Here is a 17,095-nt window from a genome sequence, read left to right as displayed (position 1 = left end):
CCCAGTACTTATACTAAAAAGTGCCTTTTATGTGGGGCATGACTTCAAAAGGTTTCTGTGACGTGCAAAGTTCCCCCTTTCAGCTTAGTCCAGGCTTCAGACTATCAGTGGGGGGGTAATCAGTCCATTTGTGAGGGCCTTAGCCACTACCCTCTAAAACGCAAGTGGGTGCCCTTTCCATCCTTCTCGAAAGAAAGATCCATCAGTATGCAGATGAATGTAGCTGAGTATCCTGTGTTGTGGGTGTCTGAAGGAAATGTACAAGTGTAGCTGTCCAAAATAGTAATAATAAATCCACCTGTACCCATAGAGAGAATTTATTATTACCATGCCAATAGTACTGAACACAATGCAGCTATGCCTCTCAGATCAGGAATTACAGCTTAAAAGTATTATAAGGGATTCCCAGTGGTGGCCAATGAGAGGGGCAGGTCTCACAGTAATGAAAAACAACTGGGTGTTTTTCATTACCAAGACAAAAAAACTAAAACGTATATGTCATGTCTTTCCTTACAAGGCACCCTGCCCCATGGGTGACCTAGGGCCTACTTCAGGGGTGACTTATATGTAAGAAAAGGGGAGTTTACAGTTTGGCAAGAGGTTTTAAATGCCAAGGCAGGGTGGCAGTGAGACTGCACCCACAGACTGTGCAGTGGCAAGCCTGAGTAATTGTTATAGGGCTACTTAGGTGGGTGGCACATCCAATGCTGCAAACCTAATAGTAGCATTTAATTTACTGGCCCTGGGTATATGGTATACCACTTTACAAGGGACTCAAATATAAATTAAATATGCCAGTTGTGGATACACCACTGTTACCATATTTTAGGGGAGAAGTGTAGGAAGTTGGCTCTGTATGCACTATTTCAAAGTAAGGAATAGTATGCACAGAGTCCAAGTGTTCCCCTTAGAGGTAAGATAGTGGCAAAACAGAGATAATACTAATGCTCTATTTTGTGGTAGTGTGGTCGAGCAGTAGGCTTATCAAAGGAGTAGTGTTAAGCATTTGTTGTACATACACAAGCAATAAATGAGGAACACACACTCAAAGACAATTCCAGGCCAATAGGTTTTTGTATAGAAAAATATCTTTTCTTAGTTTATTTTAAGAACCACAGGTTCAAATTTTACATGTAATACTTCAAATGAAAGGTATTGCGGGTAGGTACTTTAGGAACTTTGAATAATCAAAATAGCATACACAGTTTTCAAATAAATCACATATAGCTATTTTAAAACTAGACACAGTGCAATTTTCAACAGTTCCTGGGGGGAGTAAGAGTTAGTTAGTTTTTGCAGGTAAGTAAACCACCTACGGGGTTCAAGTTTGGGTCCAAGGTAGCCCACTGTTGGGGGTTCAGAGCAACCCCAAAATTACCACACCAGCAGCTCAGGGCCGGTCAGGTGCAGAGGTCAAAGTGGTGCCCAAAACGCATAGGCTTCAATGGAGAAGGGGGTGCCCCGGTTCCAGTCTGCCAGCAGGTAAGTACCCGCGTCTTCGGAGGGCAGACCAGGGGGGTTTTGTAGGGCACCGGGGGGGACACAAGTCAGCACAGAAAGTACACCCTCAGCAGCACGGGGCGGCCGGGTGCAGTGTGCAAACACGCGTCGGGGTTTCAATGAGAGACCAAGGGGTCTCTTCAGCGATGCAGGCAGGCAAGGGGGGGGCTCCTTGGGGTAGCCACCACCTGGGCAAGGGAGAGGGCCTCCTGGGGGTCACTCCTGCACTGGAGTTCGGATCCTTCAGGTCCTGGGGGCTGCGGGTGCAGAGTCTTTACCAGGCGGCGGGATCTGAGGAACAGGCAGTCGCGGTCAGGGGGAGCCTCGGGATTCCCTCTGCAGGCGTCGCTGTGGGGGTCAGGGGGGGCAACTCTGGCTACTCACGGTCTCGCAGTCGCCGGAGAGTCCTCCCTGAAGTGTTTGTTCTCCACAAGTCTAGCCGTGGGCGTCGGGTGCAGAGTAGCAAGTCTCACGCTTCCAGCGGGAAACGCAAGTTGGTTTAAAGTTGCTCCTTTGTAACAAAGTTGCAGTCTTGGGTGAACAGAGCCGCTGTCCTCGGGAGTTCATGGTCCTTCTAGAGCAGGGCAGTCCTCTGAGGATTCAGAGGTCGCTGGTCCCTGGGGAAAGTGTCGCTGGAGCAGTGTCTTTAGAAGTGAGGAGACAGGCCGGTAGAGCTGGGGCCAAAGCAGTTGGTGTCTCCGTCTTCTCTGCAGGGTTTTTCAGCTTAGCAGTCCTCTTCTTCTTAGGTTGCAGGAATCTGAGTTCCTAGGTTCTGGGGAGCCCTTAAATACAGAATTTAGGGGGGTGTTTAGGTCTGGGAGGGCAGTAGCCAATGGCTACTAGCCCTGAGGGTGGCTACACCCTCTTTGTGCCTCCTCCCAAGGGGAGGGGGTCACATTCCTATCCCTATTGGGGGAATCCTCCATCTGCAAGATGGAGGATTTCTAAAAGTCAGAGACACCTCAGCTCAGGTTGCCTTAGGGACTGTCCTGACTGGCCAGTGACTCCTCCTTGTTTTTCTCATTATCTCCTCCGGCCTTGCCGCCAAAAGTGGGGCCGTGGCCGGAGGGGGCGGGCATCTCCACTAGCTGGAATGCCCTGGGGGGCTGTAACAAAGGGGGTGAGCCTTTGAGGCTCACCGCCAGGTGTTACAGTTCCTGCAAGGGGGTGGTGATAAGCATCTCCACCCAGTACAAGCTTTGTTACTAGCCACAGATGACAAAGGCACTCTCCCCATGTGGCTCGAGTATGGCTACCCTGCACTTACAATGTCTAAGGTTTTGCTTAGACACTGTAGGGGCACAGTGCTCATGCACTGGTGCCCTCACCTATGGTATAGTGCACCCTGCCTTAGGGCTGTAAGACCTGCTAGAGGGGTGACTTATCTATACTGCATAGGCAGTGTGAGGTTGGCATGGCACCCTGAGGGGAGTGCCATGTCGACTTACTCGTTTTGTCCTCACCAGCACACACAAGCTGGCAAGCAGTGTGTCTGTGCTGAGTGAGGGGTCCCCAGGGTGGCATAAGACATGCTGCATCCCTTAGAGACCTTCCCTGGCATCAGGGCCCTTGGTACCAGGGGTACCAGTTACAAGGGACTTACCTGGATGCCAGGGTGTGCCAATTGTGGAAACAAAAGTACAGGTTAGGGAACGAACACTGGTGCTGGGGCCTGGTTAGCAGGCCTCAGCACACTTTCAAATCAAAACTTAGCATCAGCAAAGGCAAAACGTCAGGGGGTAACCATGCCAAGGAGGCATTTCCTTACAAGAAGCATATGCACTTTAACACTAGTTGGCAGTGTTAAAGCGCTCAAAGTCTTAAAGCCAACAAAAAGATACAGCAACAAAACAGGAGATAAAGGCAAAAAGTCTGAGGGAAGACCACCTATTGATGCCAGGTCTAACAACCACATAGAAAGTTATATACGTATATGGAAAATAATAACGTTTTATTAAATAAAGTCTCATATGTACATGTATGGATAAATAGTTAGAGTCTCAGGGTGGCCATCGGACCACTGCAGCTGAAGCGCTGCGGTAATACTGTCGACACCGCCAGGCTGGAGTCAGGCTCTAGCCTGGCGGTCCCAGCAGTAGTAATCCACCAGGGCAGCGCTGCCCACCGGATTACGAGTTCCATTCCGCCAGCCTTTCCACAGTGGTTTGCACCACCGTGGAAAAGCTCTTGGCATGGGCAGTGCATGGGCCCCCATGCACAGCCCCGTCGCGCATTTCATTGCCACGATTCCGAGCCGGCGTCAATGTTAAGGCCCTCTTCAACACAGGGCCAGTGGCCGGAAACACTGTTTCTGCCCACCATCCCTGCAGGTGAAGTTGTAATAGGGCCAGCAGCGTCCTGACGGCACCAGCGGTCAGGTGGTAGGTTGAGTTCAGCGGGCGGCCTCTGCCGTCCGCCATACTCGGAATGACCTCCTCAGATTTTCAAGTGTTGATGTTTATGGAGCTAATTTATTTATGTATTTTGTTTCTTTTTTGTTGCTTTTTAATTTACTAATGTGTTTATTTTTATTTTATTTCCCCCCAATATTTCAGTAGTAAAGTACTTATAGATACAATTGCCATGATCATATTTACACATTGTGATAGATAAAATAAAACAGAGACCTATTAGCATACAATCCAATAACTTTTATAACGTATCACACATTGTGATGAATAAAACTCCATAAGCAAGCAAGCAATGTATATGTAAACTATGCAGTGACTTATATACATGCTTAGCATAAAATTATGTGTTTTATATGTTTTAACCATAAGTAATATATACATTAGTTAAGCAGACCTACAAGAATATATATTTTTAAACCAAATGTAGTATGCATATTTGTACAAAGAAGTGCACATATCTTTGTATATACATATAATCAAATTATACATCTTTACAAATTACTTTATATAAACAACTTACTTTACATATAGATCACACATTATGTTGCTGAAGCAAAAAAAGGTGTGATCTCTACCACTGAATTCGAACCCATGCTGGAAAGTCATGATGCACACACTTTGCATTTATACTTGAACGAGATCCTCTGCTGAAGACCTATTTTAAAGTTCTTCAGAAGAGAAATGTCTGTAGACTGAAAATTCCCTGGAAAATACAACAGATATGTGGTAGGTTCCCACTTGTAGCAATGATATTAAAGCAACCAATTGCCGATTGTTCTTGAAATACTCAAACTTTCTCCAAGAGTTATCCAAATTAATGTTTATTCAGAAGAAAAAGATCAGTTCCATTATGTGCTTGGTTAATTAGATCATAGAACAGAGTGAACGTTCAACCAGCCGACACGTGTTTCGCCCAACGAGGTGCATTCACCTGGGCTTTCGGCAATTGGTTTCTTTAATATCATTGTTACAAGTGGGAACCTACCACATATCTGTTAGTTAACCCCATGTTTGGAGGATAAGGGTCTATTTCCTCCGGTTTGAGTTCCCACATCCATTGCAAGAATTGGCATTTAACACTGGAAGTAATTCAGTTGGACCCCCTGTAAACCCTTACCTGGAAAATACAAGGCTGCAGATGTCCCTTAAAATGAGAAGACTAACATTTGCATCCACACAAAAAATCATTAGTACTAGTTTTACAAGCTAATACAGAAGTAGGCAACTGAAATATGTCCAGTCAACCTTTGCAAAGGATCTTCCACTGTGTGGGAACTCATGTTGCCATATGTTTAGTAACTTCTAATCTGTTTAAACTAGAGAGATTTTTGTTAAAATCTGCAGCCTATGCAGTACATCATGGAGACTGTGGCAGATCCATAACTATAGAGAAAATGCTGCACCCGCAGAATCACATAATTCCAGTGGCCCTGATCACGAGTGACATGAACATCTTTGCTCTGTTTGCTCATAAACTACTTCAATAACTGAGCCTCACTTGAGCCTCACTACTGGCAGAAAGCTATTTTGATCACTAGAAAACCCTTGCAGCTTCTTTTAATATTCCGATTCCCAGATGCACAAATAATCATAAACGTGTCAGTTCTGAAAATTAATTAGCGTGTTCCACCATGGGATCATTGGAAATTATTGAGATAGCTCTTGTGTCTGCTAAGGTACATAACATGTGCAACAATATTACAGCGTTGTAAATGTTCTTTGTTTACTCTCACCATGAGGCGGCTATACAAAGAAACGTAACACAGTGGAGGTGTTTTAAACAGTGGCACTAACTAGTTGTCTATATGCCGTTTTACTTTTTTCAAAGACCAAATAAGAACAAAAATCTGTATTTTAACAGAAGTCTACCTAATGCTTACCACGCGAATAACAATATACAAATACTCCATTACTATGTTTTTATTAAAACCATACTTTATAAATCTTCTATGTTCGTATGAACAAGAGGCATTCATGCCACAGGTTTGATTAGTCAGCGCTAACATTTACAATGGACCAATATCCCTACGTCCTTGTCCCAAGGCATTTACTTACATAGTGATCCCACCTCTACCACAGGACCAAAGGACGTAGGATGTGGTATGAGAAATGGCCAGGGCCACAACTCTTTCTGATTTTGTTCCTGTCTCATGACTGAGACCATGACACTAGGAGTGGATCCCTGGTGGGCAGGGATCCTCAACGGAGATAGACTGGGACCGCTCCTTGCTGGGCTTTAGTGTGGTGGTCTGTGTTGCTGGAGCACCACCTGCACAAGGAAGGAATCCCAGGTTCCTTCTGGATGCTGAGGATGCAGGGCAGAGTCTATTACCTAGAAACCGGACAGATCAGGAAATAGACCCTAAACATGCAGACGTACTCTCTTGCACTTACCTGTGGGTCAGGGGGTTGGAGTGCCTTTCATCTGGGAATGCGTGAAGTCCTGGGCATTGATTTTGAGCAGTGGGACCTCTACATCTTTTATAATCATTTTTAAATGAAGTATGAGCACGTGAAGAGAGTGGTGGCAACAAGTGGATCATGTTTCTGCTTTCACTTTCCATTGCTTCATTATCCTGGGTATTTAAAGGCATGCTGGAAGCAGGTAGGTGTCATTTTGACTGAGTAGTGGGTCTGTTTTGTGGCTATCACTTTGATTGCCAGCAGATTCCATATTTATCCCCATGCTATTTTGGGAAATTATTTCAGTATGGGGAAACATAGGCAATCTAGATATCTAGAATCTTCTATTTTAAGTGACTCACCAACCAGATCCTCCTCCAAGAAAGAGATCTTGGACCTTAGAAGATGAACAGGATGCCTCATTTGAGGAAAGAGTTCAAAAGATTCTCTTTGGTAATTAGTAGGGATGCAGGATGTCCCTAAGTAGTCTGATCAGGAAGTGAGGTAGAGGAAGAATTTGTTCAAACTACTGATTTGAAAGGCCAAATAGATAGAGACACCTTGCCTGAAATATTCTCTAGAGTTCGGATGAAAATGGGGTTGCCTTATGCAGATTTACCTTCTTTGTCTTCAGAATCTGTGTTAAGACCATTTGTGGACTCTCATACACCGGCTTTGCCCATCAAACAACACGTCTCTGATGTGGTTCTCAAAGAATGTAGCACCCAGACAGAATTAAGATGCCAAGTTTTATTTCTAAACTGTGCTCCTTGAAAGACACTGAGATACAAATTCCGGAATCAGTATCAGTGGATTCCTTGGTTGGCAGTCTAGTAGGATGCATGTCCATGATAGAGGAAAGTATGATTAAAGACCCTACAGATAAAAAGACCGTGTTAGCCTTAAAAATGTATGCAGGTTCCAGTTTGGTAATGTGGGCAGGAATCTATGGGGCTTATGTCAGCCAGTCTATGCTAGCAGACTTCAAAGAGTTATTCAAGGTGGTCCAAAAGGTAAAGCAATGCTCAGTCCTTATTGAAAATCTGGAAAAACAAACTGAGTTTTTTCTGACATCTCATTTGATGTGGCAAAAGTGGCTGCCTTGTCTGAAGGAGCGATATTAGCTGCTCAGAGAAATGTTTTCCTCAGAGACTGGCCTACAGACTATACCCAAAAGAATGCTGCTCTGTAAATACCTTTTGAGGGCGCAAGCTATTTGATTTTAAGTTTGATGAGAAACTGCATTCCTCATAATTTAGGGAAACCCAGTTTATAATCTCTTTATCTACCAGAGTCTAATCAAATAAATATGCTAGGCAACTCTTCCAGAGATAATATAACCAAGATACAAGAAGACAGATGGGAAAGATGTTCAAGCAACCTGAATCAGAACTCTGTCAGGAGGAAATTCAGAGATCCTGACTGCCGGAAATTGCCAGGATTCGCATGTAGGAGGAAGAGGATTGTGCATTTCCTGGAGGCTTGGAAGCAATCCATTTCGGACTCCAGGGTCCTTGAGATAGTGGAGAAGGGTTCCAAAGAAGAATTTATTTCGGAACACTCTTCCAAACACTGAGATCATTATTTCTTAAATTCTTTCGACTAAGGAGAAGTTGGAATCATCAAATTTTCGATACAGACACCACTCAGCAAAAATGCTATAATTTGATTTCCGTGTCAGCAACAAGGAACAGCAAATAAAAGTAATGGATATTTGTAGTTCCAAAAGTGACAGGTGGTTTTCGCTTAGCGATATACTTAAAATATGTCAACAGGTGGATAAAGAACATTCAATGGAAAATGGAGACCATCAAAAAGATACTTATAGTCCCTCCTGTAAGCTATATGGTGACTATTGAATAAATGGATGTATACTTCCATATACTTATAAAGGCCAAACATCAGTAGTGCTAACTTTTCTTTGTTTTTGGCATACATTATCAGTTCCAGGGCTTTCCCTTTTGAATCAAATCTGCTGTACACAAAAATGAAGGCTCCTCTAGTGTTTTTTTCCATGTACAAGGTCTTCAAGTTTTTCCATATTTAGATGATTGGGTGCTGATGGCCAGAACAGGAGACTCTGGAAGTAGTAAAACTCATGGAGGATTGTCAAATGGCACATGGTCTCATTCTGAATTATGCGAAATGCCAATTGGTCTCCTCACAAGAGAGTTTTCATTGGAGCTCTCTTCCATATGGTCGACGAGATGGTCTATCTCCTTCAAAGCAGGGCAGAGAGGTTTACACAGACCTCAAGTCACCTACTCAAACAGGACAGAGCCTCAGCTAGTTATGGTTAAAGGTCCAAGGGCACCTGGCCTCGTGTCTTCCGGGTTCCTTGGACAAGACTGCATAGGAGACCTGTGCTATGTCTTCTCCTGATGTTCTGGTAACCAATGCCAATGGGAGTACAGAAGAAAAATTCCTGTTAACAAATAAGTCTCGATGGAGCTTCTTTGGTCACTAAAGACATCATTTTTGAACAAGTGGTTTCCGTTAAATCCCAACCATCCTCTCATCCTAACTACATATGCCTCTATATCAGGGTGGAGAGCGACTCTGGGGACTGGGGATGGGTTTGGGAACAGAAGACAATGCTCCTCAAATTTGTGAGAATTATCAGCAATATAGGCATTAAGCCTTGAAAATATCCCAGGGGACTCTAAAACATCAGCATCGTCTGGTTCAAATGGACAACTGTGTTGCCATAGAATCTATTAACAGGCAAAGGTGATCCAAATCTTCAATGAATCAGGTGGCAATGAAGATAGGGAGCTAGCATGAGAAATTTCTCCTCTCTCTGACAGCCAAATACACCATTGAAGTAGACAACATTCAAGAAGATTCTCTGAGAAAATTGTACCTTGCCATGATTTGTCCCAATTCAGACATTTAGAAAGATAGGTTTCGGATTTGGTTGACTGTACTTGGACTGGTTTGGTTCTCCCAACAAGGCTCTGTTGTAGAGGTTTTTCACTCAAACCCTGACTCCAGGTGCACAGGGAGTAGATGCTTTATCAACCTCAAACTCCTGTATGCCTTTCCTCCCTTTCCAGGTATCTCCACTCTATTACTGAGAGTTCAGAAGGAAGGGGCAGGAATAGTGGTAGGGATTCCCATTTGGCAAAGAAGATCCTGCTTCCCTTCAATTCTATCAATGTCTATCTTACCTCATTGAAGGATTTCAATGCCTTCTTCTTCTCTGGTAATGCAAAGACGTATACTCCTGCCCCATTTGCCACTTTCGGTTTGGAAGTTGAAAGGGTGGATTTAAAGAAGAAAGGAGTTCAGGGTAATTTTGCTTCTACTCTATCTCCTTATACCAGACAGTCAGAAAATTTCCAGAAGTTGTGTTTTGAAAAGCAGAGTTATACTACTGATTGTGAGATTGATATAGTATTGCAGTTTCTGTATGATGGTTACAAAATTGGTTAGCATTTGCAACATCGAGAGCCCAATGGGTTGTAATCAAAGCTGTCACAGATCCTCAAGGAGGATTCTCTGATAAAGGAGACTTAGGTGTTCATTACAACCCTGACGGACGGTGTTAAAGCGGTAAGACCGCTACCAGGCCGGCGGAAAATAAAATTGAATTACGACCGTGGCGGAAACCGCCAACAAAGACAGCCACTTTAACACTCCGACCGCCACGGCGGTACAAACAAACAGCATGGCGGTCACCGCCAGCAGACAGGCGGAGGACAATGCACCGCCCACAGTATCACAACCTACCAATCCGCCATCTTTTCCGGGGTGGATTCACAGCGAACAAAAACACGGCGGAAACAGGACTTCGAAGGGAAAACACTCACCTCTACACACCCCACGAGGAACCAGGACGCCATGGAACCAGAGCTGCACATTTTCCCTGCCCTTATCTTCTTGCTCCTTTACCAGGAGCACGAACGCCGGCGGCGAAGACCACAGTGAGTACTGCACCTACGACACAGGGGAGGGGGGGGAGGGAAAAACAGGGACACACATGCAACACCCCCACCCTCACCCACTACAACACACACACTAATACAGCATGATACATTACAGTTAGACAACCCCAAAACCCCTGAAAGAATGCAAAGACAAAAGGAAATGAGTGTAACCATTGTAATATATTAAATCCAGTACGCAAAAATATATATACACTATTAACAAATATATACACCAAGAATAGTAGTCCAGGTATTGCTCCATTGAAGTCCGTGGAACACTGGGCCCACACGGCATGGGCGAGGCCCACACCCAATACCCGAACATGACGGAGAGAACACTGCAGGGGCATCAGATAGCAATAAAACAGGCACCTCAGGGGGAAGTAAAAGGGGGGGCACCTCAGCCAGTTGAGTGCACGACGCCAAATCCACGAGGGGGCCACATGCCCACTGTGCAATCCTCGGGAGTGCAAAGCCACAGTCTCTCAAGTCTCTACAGTGGGTGGTTTGCCCACTGTTCAATCCTTGGGAGTACAAAGCCACAGTCCCTCAAGTCTCTACAGTGGGTGGTTGCCCACTGTTCAATCATGGGGAGGGCAAAGCCACAGTCTCAAGTCTCTACAGTGGGTGGGTTGCTCACTGTTCAATCCTGGGGAGTGCAAAGCCACAGTCTCTCAAGTCTCTACAGTGGGTGGGTTGCCCATTGTTCAATCCCGGGGAGTGCAAAGCCACAGTCTTTCAAGTCTCTACAGTGGGTGGTTTGCCCAGTGTTCAATCCTTGGGAGTGCAAAGCCACAGTCTCTCAAGTCTCTCCAGTGGGTGGTTTGCCCACTGTTCAATCCTGGGGAGTGCAAAGCCACAGTCTCTCAAGTGGATAACAGTCTCCACTGGTTCTGGAGGGGGCTTTGTGCCCAGAGTGCTTCATCCTGCGAAGGACTGAGGTAGTGGATGTAAATCTCCACTGGTTCTGGAGGGGGCTTTGTGCCCAGAGTGCTTCATCCTGCCAAGGACAGAGGTAGTGGATGTAAATCTCCACTGGTTCTGGAGGGGGCTTTGTGCCCAGAGTGCTTCATCCTGCCAAGGACAGAGGTAGTGGATGCCTTTCTCCACTGGTTCTGGAGGGGGCTTTGTGCCCAGAGTGCTTCATCCTGCCAAGGACTGAGGTAGTGGATGTGAATCTCCACAGGTTCTGGAGGGGGCTTTGTGCTCAGAGTGCTTCATCCTGCTCGTGGCGGACACAGTAGCGTCAGTGCCCTTGGCGCTCATGGGCCAGTGGTGCTTGTGGCGGCGGTGTCCTGTTCAGCGGTGCTTGTGGCGGCGGTGTCCTTGGCAGCGGTGCTTGTGGCGGCGGTGTCCTTGGCAGCGGTGCTTGTGGCGGCGGTGTCCTTGGCAGCGGTGCTTGTGGCGGCGGTGTCCTTGCCAGCGGTGCTTGTGGGGGCGGTGTCCTTGGCAGCGGTGCTTGTGGCGGCGTTGTCCTGTTCAGCGGTGCTTGTTGCAGCGGGGTCCTTGGCAGCAACTCAGCTGCTGGCGGGTCCTGTCTGGCCCTGCGGGGCTGGGGCTGGCAGTCCTTTCTGGCCCTGTGGGGCTGGTGCTGGCGGTCCTGTCTGGCCCTGCGGGGCTGGTGCTGGCGGTCCTGTCTGGCCCTGCGGGGCTGGTGCTGGCGGTCCTGTCTGGCCCTGCGGGGCTGGTGCTGGCGGACCTTTCTGGCCCTGCGGGGCTGGTGCTAGCGGTCCTTTCTGGCCCTGCGGGGCTGGTGCTGGCGGTCCTGACTGGCCCTGCGGGGCTCGTGCTGGCGGTCCTGACTGGCCCTGCGGGGCTCGTGCTGGCGGTCCTTACTGGCCCTGCGGGGCTGGTGCTGGCGGTCCTGTCTGGCCCTGCGTGGCTGGTGCTGGTGGTCCTGTCTGGCCCAGCGGGGATGATGGCCGTGGCCTCCTGGGCAGCGGGGATGATGGCGGTGGCCTCCTGGGCAGCGGGGATGATGGCGGTGGCCTCCTGGGCAGCGGGGATGATGGCGGCGGCCTCCTGGGCAGCAGGGATGATGGCGGCGGCCTCCTGGGCAGCAGGGATGATGGCAGCAGCCTCCTGGGCAGTGGGGATGATGGCGGCGGCCTCCTGGACAGCGGGGCTGATTGCGGTCTTCTCCGCCGTGCTGCTCTTCCCAGACTTGCTGAGTTTCTTGTGCCCCTTCCCCACCTTGGAAGGTGTCGCAGCTGAATCCACACTCCCACTTGTACCCCTGGGAGCGGCTTTGGTGGCTGGAGATTTTCCTCCTCTCCCGCCGGGCACTGGCCAACTTTTGATGCTTGACAGGTGGGGCACTGTCCGTGCTGTGGCTCCTTGCCACACTGGCTTCCCTGCTGCCTGGTGCACTCCAGAATCCGGTGACTACTGGCACCACTTGTCCCGGAGATGTTGTGGCTGAGGTGCTAGGTTGGGACCTGGAGAGTCGGGCCCTAGGAGACTGACTGGATGGGGGAGGTGAGGGAAAGAGGTCAGGGGTGGACAGGAAACGTTTTTGGGATCACTGGGACGAGTAGCTGGAGGGGGTTTAGGAGTGGAGGACGAGGTTGTGGTTGTAGGAGGTGTTCATTTGGTGACTTTGGGTGAAGGTGCATGCGCTGGAGGCTGTCGTGAGGTGGATGGCTGTTGGGTGGGTGTGTGCCTGCATTTGTGTATCTTGGGAGGGGGCATCACAGACACACTGGGAGAGGACACAGGGGACGTGTGAATGGTAGTGGGGGTGGTGACTGCACGTGAGCAGGTGTGGTGGTTGGTGTGCTGGTGATGGAAGTAGTGGCTGTAGATGTAGTGCATGCAGGTGTGAGTGGAGACGAGACTGGGAGGGAGGAGGGAGACGAGGAGGATGGGGACACAGTGGAGGCAGTGGATGTTGGTGTGTCTGCATGTGTGTGATACTTGCGTGAGTGCCTGTGGGATGTGTGGTGCTTATGTTTGCCAGAGCTTCCCTTGTGTGTTGACGTGTGTGCATGCTGGTCTGATGGTGTGCTTGGGGTAGGCTGAGGTACAGGGGTGTGGGTCTGGGTGGAGGTAGTTGGAGGGGGGAGGCTAGAGACAGGGACAATAGCTGCCATCAGTGCTGAGGCCAGAGTCTGAAAAGCTCGGTGAAGGGCTGCCTGACCAGAATGAATGCCCTCCAGGAATGCATTTGTTTGTTGCAACTGCCTATCTACACCCTGGATGGCATTCAAAATGGTAGACTGCCCAACAGTGAGGGACCTGACGAGGTCAATGGCCTCCTCACTGAGGGCAGCAGGGGTGACTGGGGCAGGGCCTGAGGTGCCTGGGGCGAAGGTGATGCCCACCCTCCTGTGTGAGCGGGCACAGGGTAAAGGCTGAGGGGCTGCTGGGAGGGGGGTGCTGGTAGGGTGGGTGGCGGCTGTACCTGTAGATGCGGGGGGCACAGATGTGGCCGCCACCACAAGGGAGCTCCCATCAGAGGACGAGTCCGTATCACTGGTCTCAGCTCCGGTCCCCGCCGTGGAGCTCCCCTCGCCCTCCGTCCCACTGGTGAATTCCGAGTCTGTAGTCTCGCCCTCCAGGGCCATGTGGGGTGCAGCTCCCTCCTGCTCCGGTGCCACTGTTCCTCCGCCTGATGATGCTAATGCACACAAGAACAGGGAGACCACAAAAAGGGGGGGGGGGGGGGACGACAAAAGAAAGACATGTTGAATGTATGCATTACCGCTACAGTTGGCGGACACGACAGACACAAAAGCCCCCAGCACTACGCCGCGCACTTGGGGTCCACTGTTCAATCCCTGGGACATGGCCTACAAGGCTAGGGCCGACATCTGCACACATGGATGTCACAGGAGCCTGACTAGGTGTAGTTGGCACTGTACACAGGTGGGGTGGGGTGCCACAGGGTCTGCCAGAAGAAGGGGACCTAACTAGCACACTTGCCCTGGCCTAGGGAAACCCACAGCCCACCTCCCCCTCCCAGACACCTCCACTGCGCGCTGAATGGGAGTGTAATCACCCCCTGGTGGCTGCTGTGATGCCCTCAAGCGCCCATCCAACTCCGGGTACGCCACCGCCAGGATCCTGAACATCAGGGGGGTCATGGTGCGACGGGCACCCCTCCCACGTTGGGAGGCCATCCCCAGCTGGGCCTCCGCCGTCTTCTTGCTCCAGTGGCGAATGTCCTCCCATCTCTTATGGCAGTGGGTGCTCTGTCTGTGATAGACCCCCAGGGTCCGGACATCCTTGGCGATGGCACGCCAAACATCCTTCTTCTGGTGGGCGCTGACCTATAGGAATTGACCAACTGCACCGTCACAGTCATTGGCCCCCATCCCTACCCTTGCCATGTGGCACATGCACTCACCGTCGTTTCATGCACGCCTCAATCTCCCCCTCCCCATCTTTCATCCACCCCACTCCACACAGGCATAGCACATACAGCATGCTCCCAGTATACTAACCTGTTTGTCTGGAGGACCGTAGAGTAGTATGTACTGAGGGAGGACCCCATCCACGAGTTTCTCCAACTCCTCCGATGTGAAGGCAGGGACCCTTTCCCCAGACGCATGAGCCATTGTCTCTTCCAGACTGAGGTCACAGCAGCACTTGCAGTGTAGGTCCTCTTCTGTCGAAGATCAGGTATCGAGTGATTGAACAGATAGAAAATGGCGGTCACGTCCACGGCGGTGCGTACCGTCACCGCCGGCGTACATCGTCATTGGCTCCTGGGACCCATAGGGTCCAATGTTAACCAATGCAGAATTGCGCTGCGGTCTTCGACCGCCTACCGCGATGGTGTACAACGCCAGCGCAGTTACCTCACATCCCATTGTCCCACTTTACAGGTGAGGCAGCCGCCATTTCAGGGGCCCACATGGCTTAATTTTTAACTGCGTCACACATACCTAGGCCTTGCCTCAACACTCCTACATGCAAATTTCGGATTATGAATTGTGTTCTGTGTAAGCTGTGTGTACGTACCTCCGAGTTGGTGCCTCCTGTTCACTAGCACCGGCGGAGGTGGTGGGCAGTTCATCGTCCCAGCTAGTGTCAGGGGCCCCTTGTTGTGCCACAGTGTCCCTCCTTGTGTTGAGGACTTCCTTCAGCACCCCTACGATGGTGCCCAGGGTGGAATTGATGGATCTGAGTTCCTCCCTGAAGCCCAAATACTGTTCCTCCTGCAGCCGCTGGGTCTCCTGAAACTTGGCCAGTACCGTTGCCATTGTATCCTGAGAATGATGGTAGGCTCCCATGATGTTGGAGAGGGCCTTGTGGAGAGGGGGTTCCCTGGGCCTGTCCTCCCCCAGTCGCACAGCAGCCCTCCCAGTTCCCCTGTGTTCCTGGGCCTCTGTCCCCTGGACCGTGTGCCCACTGCCCCCAGGTCCCTGTTGTTGTTGGGGTGGTGGGTTAGCCTGGGTTCCCTGTAGTGGTGGACACACTGCTGATTGACGTGTCCTGGGGACAGAGGTTTGGGCCCGCTGGGTGGGTGCTGTGCTGGTGTTTCCAGAGGGGGGAAGCTCTGTGGTGGCCTGTGCCAGTGTGTGGGGAACCGACTATCCGAGGTCCCAGATGGGCCGGGCTGGTCATCTAGATCCAGTTGGACAGAGCTGCTGTCATCACTGTGGGCCTCTTCTGTTGGTGGTGTGGACATGTGTGGACCCTCCTGTCCGGTGACGTTGGGTAGGGGTCCTGCAGGGGTATAAAAGGATGTTTTTTTGCATCTGTGTGTGCCATGGTGTGCAATGGGTGGGTGTCCGTGTACCCCACTGCTTGCATTCCTGTGTGGGACCTTGTGTGATGGTGATTTAGGGGGGTGTATAGGTATGTGCAGTGGCCATGCATTGGTGATGGGTGTCCATGCTTTGGTGTTGCATGCAGGGCTTGGTGTTGGGATGTGTGGTTTGTGATATTGGGACATTTGTGAGGAGACGGAGTGATGGGGGTGAGGGCGAGGGTGGGGGTATGTGATAGCATGCAGGTAGGGTGGGGGATGTAATAGTTAAGATTTGACTTACCAGAGTCTATTCCTCCATCTACTCCTGCGAGGCCCTCAGGATGCAGAATCGCCAAGACTTGCTCCTCCCATGTTGTTAGTTGTGGGGGAGGAGGTGGGGGTCCGCCGCCAATCCGCTGAACCGCAAGGTGGTGTCTTGAGACCACGGAACGCACCTTCCCTTGTAGGTCGTTCCACCTCTTCCTGATGTCATCCCTATTTCTTGGGTGCTGTCCCAGTGCGTTGACCCTGTCCACTATTCTTCGCCATAACTCCATCTTCCTAGTTATGGAGGTGTGCTGCACCTGTGCTCCGAAAAGCTGTGGCTCTACCCGGACGATTTCCTCCACCATGACCCTGAGCTCCTCCTCAGAGAACCTGGGGTGTCTTTGCTATGCCATGGGGTGATGTGCATGTTGTGTGGGGTGGTGTGTGTTGTGATAAGTGGGGTGATATTTAGTGGTGTGTTGTATGAAGTGCGTGGAAGTTATGTGGGTGATGGTATTGTGTGCCAGTGGATGCTTGGTAGTAGTTTGTAGTGTCTCTCTCTGGCCTTCTCTCGGTATTTTGGTCGTAGGGGTTTGTGGGTGATGTGGGTGTGTGTTTTATATTGTATTGGGTGTGTGGGAGTGGTGTATGTATGTGTATCAGGTGTGTGTATTTCGATTTGTCCAATGTGGCAGTGTTTTGTAAATGTGTGTGTATTTTGAGCGCAGCGGTGTGCACCGCCAATGGAATACCGCAGTTGAAAGACCGCTGCGTGGATTCGTGGGTCGTGATAGTGTGGGCGTATTTCTGTTGGCGTGACGGTGGAGGTTTTGTTTTCGCCAGTTTATCACTGACCTTTGGTGTGGCGGACTTCTGTGGGTGTCTCA

The sequence above is a fragment of the Pleurodeles waltl genome, chromosome 3_1 (genome assembly GCF_031143425.1).
Source record: "Pleurodeles waltl isolate 20211129_DDA chromosome 3_1, aPleWal1.hap1.20221129, whole genome shotgun sequence".
NCBI lineage: Eukaryota > Metazoa > Chordata > Amphibia > Caudata > Salamandridae > Pleurodeles > Pleurodeles waltl.
This window is presented reverse-complemented; position numbering follows the sequence as displayed.